This window comes from Dendrobium catenatum, unplaced genomic scaffold (genome assembly GCF_001605985.2).
Source record: "Dendrobium catenatum unplaced genomic scaffold, ASM160598v2 fragScaff_scaffold_923, whole genome shotgun sequence".
Classification (NCBI taxonomy): domain Eukaryota; kingdom Viridiplantae; phylum Streptophyta; class Magnoliopsida; order Asparagales; family Orchidaceae; genus Dendrobium; species Dendrobium catenatum.
This window is the reverse complement of record NW_021319385.1, coordinates 181,616-188,047: the sequence shown is the minus strand read 5'-3', so window position 1 is coordinate 188,047 and position 6,432 is coordinate 181,616.

Genomic DNA, 6,432 nt, shown 5'->3' with positions numbered 1-6,432 from the left:
GTATATATGTAGGTGTATATGTGTATGTTTTGAGATGTATGTTTGTTTTGAGTTTGTGTTTTTTTTATTCGGGTTGTTTTGGTGTCTTTTTATTTTTAGGTTTATTGTTTTTTTATCTTCATGGAATTTTCTTTATTTACATTGGTCTTTCATTTAGGGGGAGCTAAGGAAAAAATTTTGTTTTAAAAGTTAACTCAAATAATAATTATTTTTCCAACATAAAAAGGGGCAGATTATTACAACTTAGTTTTCATAACTATATTTTTATATTATGTGTATTTTTTATGATTCCAAATATTATTGTTTGCTTATTATTTCTACTAAAATTTATTAAAAATATTGCTTTTGTTGCTTGTATGTACTAATATTTTAAGAAAATTATACTATAGACTGTTGAAGACTTCAAGATAGATTAGATTATGGTTTATTATAAATGGAGTCTATATTTTACACTTTTATTGAGTCTGAGAGAGTATAATTAAAATTGGGTAACCATGCACACATACACTGGGGAGTGTAAAAACTTTAATTTTTTAAAACTAATCGTACTGTACAATTTCTGATCGTATAGGATGATTTGCCTAGGTAGTTCCTTCAAAAAGCAATTAATCGAACCATGGGAGGAAAATTTCTGTCCTGTTCGTACTATATGAAGTCCCCTTCATGCAGACAACGTCCAGAGTACAAAATAGATACATACAAGTTTATCATGATGATCATCAAAATTTTTCTGAACTGATCATCTTGTACGAGGTCCCCTTCATACAGACAACGTTTAGAGTATAAAAAGATTGTGTGTATTTTCATTCCGACGAACACCAAATTTTTCTGAATTGTTCATACTGTACGATATCATATTCATAGTATGAAAAGATTGTGTCTCTTTTCGTCCCGACAAAAACAATTTTTTTCTGAATTGTTCTTACTATATGATCTCATATTTCTACAAATGACATCCAAATTACAAAATTGTGGAGTATCTTTTCATCCTGATGAATAAGAAATTTTTTCTTAACGATTCGTACTGTACTATATAGGTTCGTACGGTACTATATGTATGTACGGAAATGTTTCGTACAAGATCATACGAGCAAACTTTGAACTGTTCATACGTACTATTGTCGATGCTCAAACTTACAATTTTCAGTTTTAAGGACGATTTTTCATGTCTTTCATATTTAAAGTCCTTAGAAAGTGATTTGGATGAATCTTTCTTCATTTTTCTTGAGTGCAAAAGTGTGAGAGTGTGGAGAGAGATTTTTCAAGTGGAAATTATGAAGGGTTCATAAGGTTGCCCAAATGTGAGAATCTCTTTGTAAGTCTTGTCAATTCTCTTCCCTACTTCTTTGGAGTTGCTCGTGAGAAGATCTTTGAAAAAGATCCAGTTTTCTACCGACACCAGGAGGGTCTGAAAGGATGACGTTCTGTGCCAACACTTAGAGAAGTGTGAAAGGATGATGGTTCTCTACCAACACTTAGAGAAGTGTGAAAGGACGATGGTTCTTTGTCAACAATTGGAGAAGTATGAAAGGATGATGGTACTCTTCTGACACTTGAAGGGTGTGAAAGGATGACGGTACTCTACCGCACCAGGGATTGGTGGAAGAGACAGTAATTATAAAGGCTTCTCCACCTTGCTGTGGGAGTAAAAAGAGAGTCACTTTGGTAATAGTACAATACCTGAAGAGAGAATCTTCAGAGAGTGGACGTAGGTCTAGTTAGACCAAACCATTATAAATCTTTGTGTTCTTTTTATTTTTCAGCATTTTTATTTTATGCAATTTTAATTTTGTGGTTAAAAATTTTTTATTTTGAAAAAACTTAAATTGTGCAAATAAATTTATAAACTGTTTTTATTTAAGAGAAAGTTTTTTAAATTACCAATTCACCCCCCCCCCCCCCCCCCCCCCCCCAAAAAAAAAAAAAAAAAAAAAAAAAAAAATTAGCCTTGGGACAATTACGTTAGGTCTAACAATCTATGCGGACTTTCACTAACTATATGATTGGAATCGTACAATGCAATTAGTTTAAGTTTCAAAACAAGATTCTTTGATCGTCAAGTCCGAACAAGGTTTGTCAAGACATATGTTATGTTTGTTCGTATATTATACTATACAAAATAGTTTTATAATCTAGACTTTGCTGATGTAGCAGAAATAACCAACCTTTCATATTGAATTGGCTTAGTTTTAATTAAAATGAATCTTTGTTGAGATCTAAATCATCACACTTAGTTTTATAATCTAGACTTAAATTTGCTGAACCGTAAATATCAACGCATAGAGAAATGATGGATGCATTGATAAGGAAGGCCAAGGAAAAAGCAATTGCACTTTCTATAGTGTAGAACATCAATCCTTCTTGCCAAGGTCACATATAATATATTACTAATAGTTTAAGAACAAATTGCATTGATCAAACATAGAAATTTTTTTTAATAGTTATGAATATAACAATAAAAAATCACAAGAAGCTTATTCATAATTAGAACACCTTTAGTGTTGATTTTAATTACCTAATAGTGCTGAAGAAAATAAATTATACTAAACTCATCATTGCAAGTTGTCATCATATATTCAACATTTATTACCATCTCAAAAACCTTTTTTCACATTAATAAAGAAGCAAACAGCCATCATGGATACTAGAAAAGCTATAAAAAACTCAAGTTTGCGTACCTGCACAACATGCCTCCCAATTAGAAAAATATAATAAAATAAGATGGTGGTGAGAACTGCAATACTTTATGGTGTAGAATGTTGGCCATTAAAAAAGAAACATAATATTAAGTTAAGTGTTTCTGAGATGAGAATGCTCAAGTAGATGAAAATATGTTGTAACATTTTATTTAAATTTAAATTTATTTATATGTAATTTATTTATTGATTTATTTTTTATGTGACAAATATAGAAGAATATAATAAAATAATTGAGAATTCTTTCCACAAGGAGATGACCTTCATAATTAAGGCTTAAGACAATATATATGGCAATCGAACTTTCCGTTCGTTACTTTCTGTCCATATAATGCATACAGCTCTAGTTTCAGGTTGGGCTGGCTCGATGGCTCTGTATGAATTATTGGTTTTGATCCCTCTGACCCTGTTCCTGATCCGATGTGGAGACAAGGCATGTTCATTATACCCTTTATGACTCGTTTAGGAATAACCAATCCATAATTCAATCAATAAAAAAAGACTCTTATGAAATCAACCGTAGTTAATAAAAAAAACAAATTAGAGGAAAATTAAATATAATTACTTATGAACATTTCTTTGTGAAATCTTTTATCTTTGTACTCATACTTTATATGAAAGATTATTTTGACTTAAATATACTTCAGGAAGTTTAATTTTGTTTATCGAAGATGTCTAATTTTATGTATTTTTGTTTAAATATTTTGTATTTGCCTTATATTTCATAATATTTGTGTTGATGTATTTATTTTGTGATATTATACTTGAGATAAGTAATTTATAACTTTCATTATTTTATTTAAGGAAAATTTAAAATTTTTGTGATTTTATTCTTTCAATAGTTGTAATTCATATATTTCTTTTATTAAATCTATGCAATAAGAACTAATATGTTTTTCCTAGTATATTGTAAATAATATCTGGAAATAACACTATACAAAAATATTTTAAAACCGCCAACGTAAGTCAAAAGCCTAGATGAAAATGATTGAGGGTTTATTTTTGCTACAATAAAAAAATTGTTGTATTCATCTAAAGGTTTAGAAATGAAAAGAATACTTGATATGCAAGGAAATCATGTCATTTTTGTTTTTTTTCTTTTTCATCAATGCGAGAAATTTCTATAAAATCAATTGTTGATCACATCAATTACATTTAAAATTTAAACTCTAAGAAAAAGTATAATCATGCAGAGAATGAACAAGTATTTTCGTCTAGGCTTTTGACATTTAAAATTACCTTTTGTCTCTTTCTTCTATATAATTTATTATTATCTAATTTATTTCTCTTGATTTTGGTCAAAAAGTAATACATCGAAATTTTGATTTTAGGAAAATTAATTTTTTTTTCTTGTCAAATTGTTCTAATTCTAACCCTCGGCTACTTAAGAACATTTCATAATCAATTGAACTACAAGATTGCTATTATCTTTTTTTTTTATTTATAAAAATTGAATTATTGGATTTATTAGTATATTGTGACATGTGAATACGTTATTTTTTATATGAAAGCATAATACACATTATATTATTTGTCTTAGAAAATCCTAACCGTTTGTTATCCTACATCAAATTTTAATAAGAGCTTTTCATCATTATATCAATAAAATGTAGGACATTAATTTTGACAATAAAAAATCAATTAATGATGCAATTATATAGTTTCAAGTTATTGTTTTAGAAAAAGACATCATAATTATCATGAGTTTTAAAACTTCATTATTTTATTTGATTTTAGCATGAGCTTTCGAAAACTTTCATGATAGACAAGTTATTTGAAATAGATTTCTTTTCACATTATCACTCTCACATATTAACTTTATTTTAGATCGATTAAGTTTTAGATGCTAAGAATGATGTAGTTGGATGAATTGTGTAGGAGCTTGTAAGTCTGGTATTGATTAATGAATTTCGCATGTGCATGTGTATGTCCATCTCTCTCTCTCTCTCTCTCTCTCTCTCTCTCTCTCTCTCTCTCTCTCTCTCTCTCTTTTACACACTCACAAACATGAACACGACCGCAACCACAACCATATCAAAATATTTATATATATAAACATATGTTCATAATGATCCATGGAAACACTTTGTAAGATACCTATAAGAGATTTTTTTGCAGCAAATTTAATGATTTAAGTATCTATGTGTCCTGTAAATTTGTTGAAATAGAATTTCAAGCACGTCTCTAGAGTTAATACCCAACTAAAAACCATAATTTTTTTATGATTATGCATGTGCATGATGCCTTCGAAGGAGCGAAGGTTCTTGAATGGTTGAGATAAAATTATGATATTTGATATGTTTTCTAATCAGATAAGTCTGTAAATGGTAGGTCCTCACTGGTCATAATTTCAATTCTTCTCTCATTGAACTATAAGTGGTAGTTTTGGTTCTATTTAAAGTTTGCTACTCGGTTGAAGGGAATACATATCCTCTCTTTTTCTCTTATGTTCAATTGAGTTGCATAGGGGAAAAAATAATACAACATTTATAGATGAGAGGGAGAGATAGAGGTATACAAAGGACAAATTGCCAAATTTTGAAATTGAGAGGGAGATTAAGAGAGATGAAGTGTATTTAACATGATGGGATTGTGATTCATGTTTTGGTTGGTAGTAAGGAACTATTGCTGCTTCTTCAGTTTGAATTATTATTTCTATGATGGTATTATATAAATGAAATTCATATAAAAGGAAATTAGTTAATGATAGATCTCAGGTTCCGTGTTTAATGCAATATTAGAAGAATCTTAATGCATTTATTGATAGTTATAGATAAATGCTCAATTTCTTACTTGCAAACTATATTACACTTAATCATCTTGTTAATTATCATTTAAGTTCAATTGCATGTCTCCATTATAATGTTTATGCTTGTTGATGTATTCTCATGATCTCTCCCTATGAAAAGGAAAAATGTAACTGCATTGAAGGAGATAATATTTTTAAATTTTATTTGGAAATCCTACTCATTTTCACCTTGAATTGCAATTCCTAATGATATGAAAGTTATCAAGCTTTGTGCCATAAACATAACATTTAGTAGTGTTGTGATTATTTCTTTTATGAGTAAAATGTTCAGACGTCATTGCTGATGATGAATGCAGTCTTTGGTTGCTAATGGTTGTTATGATTATTTCTACGTTTTCTATGGTATGACAGGTTTGGAAGGCCCGGCGTTTGTTAGGCAACCACAGCTAGCGCGAGTTCATGCGTAGTAAAGCTTTTCTACTTATCCAATGTTATTGATTCATTGTCATATGATCCTTTTGGTTTTTTGCTTTTTTTTTATGATGATGAGAGAAAATGTGAATGTAGGGAATGGAGAAAAAATGGTTTTATCTTTTAATATTAAATGTCGCATGTTTCTTTATTTTTTGTTTGTACATTTGGCATTTGTATTTCATAAATATTGTCAATCATATTTCTTCTTCGCACTCCATTGAGCCAAACTCTCTCCATTACCAATTTTAGGAAATTAATTTTTTTTTGTATGATTGGTTGAAAAATGAGAAATTTTATATAATAGTATAAATATTAAAGGGTTCATAAATATTGTCAATCATATTTCTTCTTCGCACTCCTTACCCTTAACATTGAGCCAAACTCTCTCCATTACCAATTTTAGAAAATTAATATTTTTTTTGTAAGATTGGTTGAAAAATGAGAAATTTTATATAATAGTATAAATATTAAGCTTTTTTAATCTATAAATATTAACCTTCTTTTTTATTTATA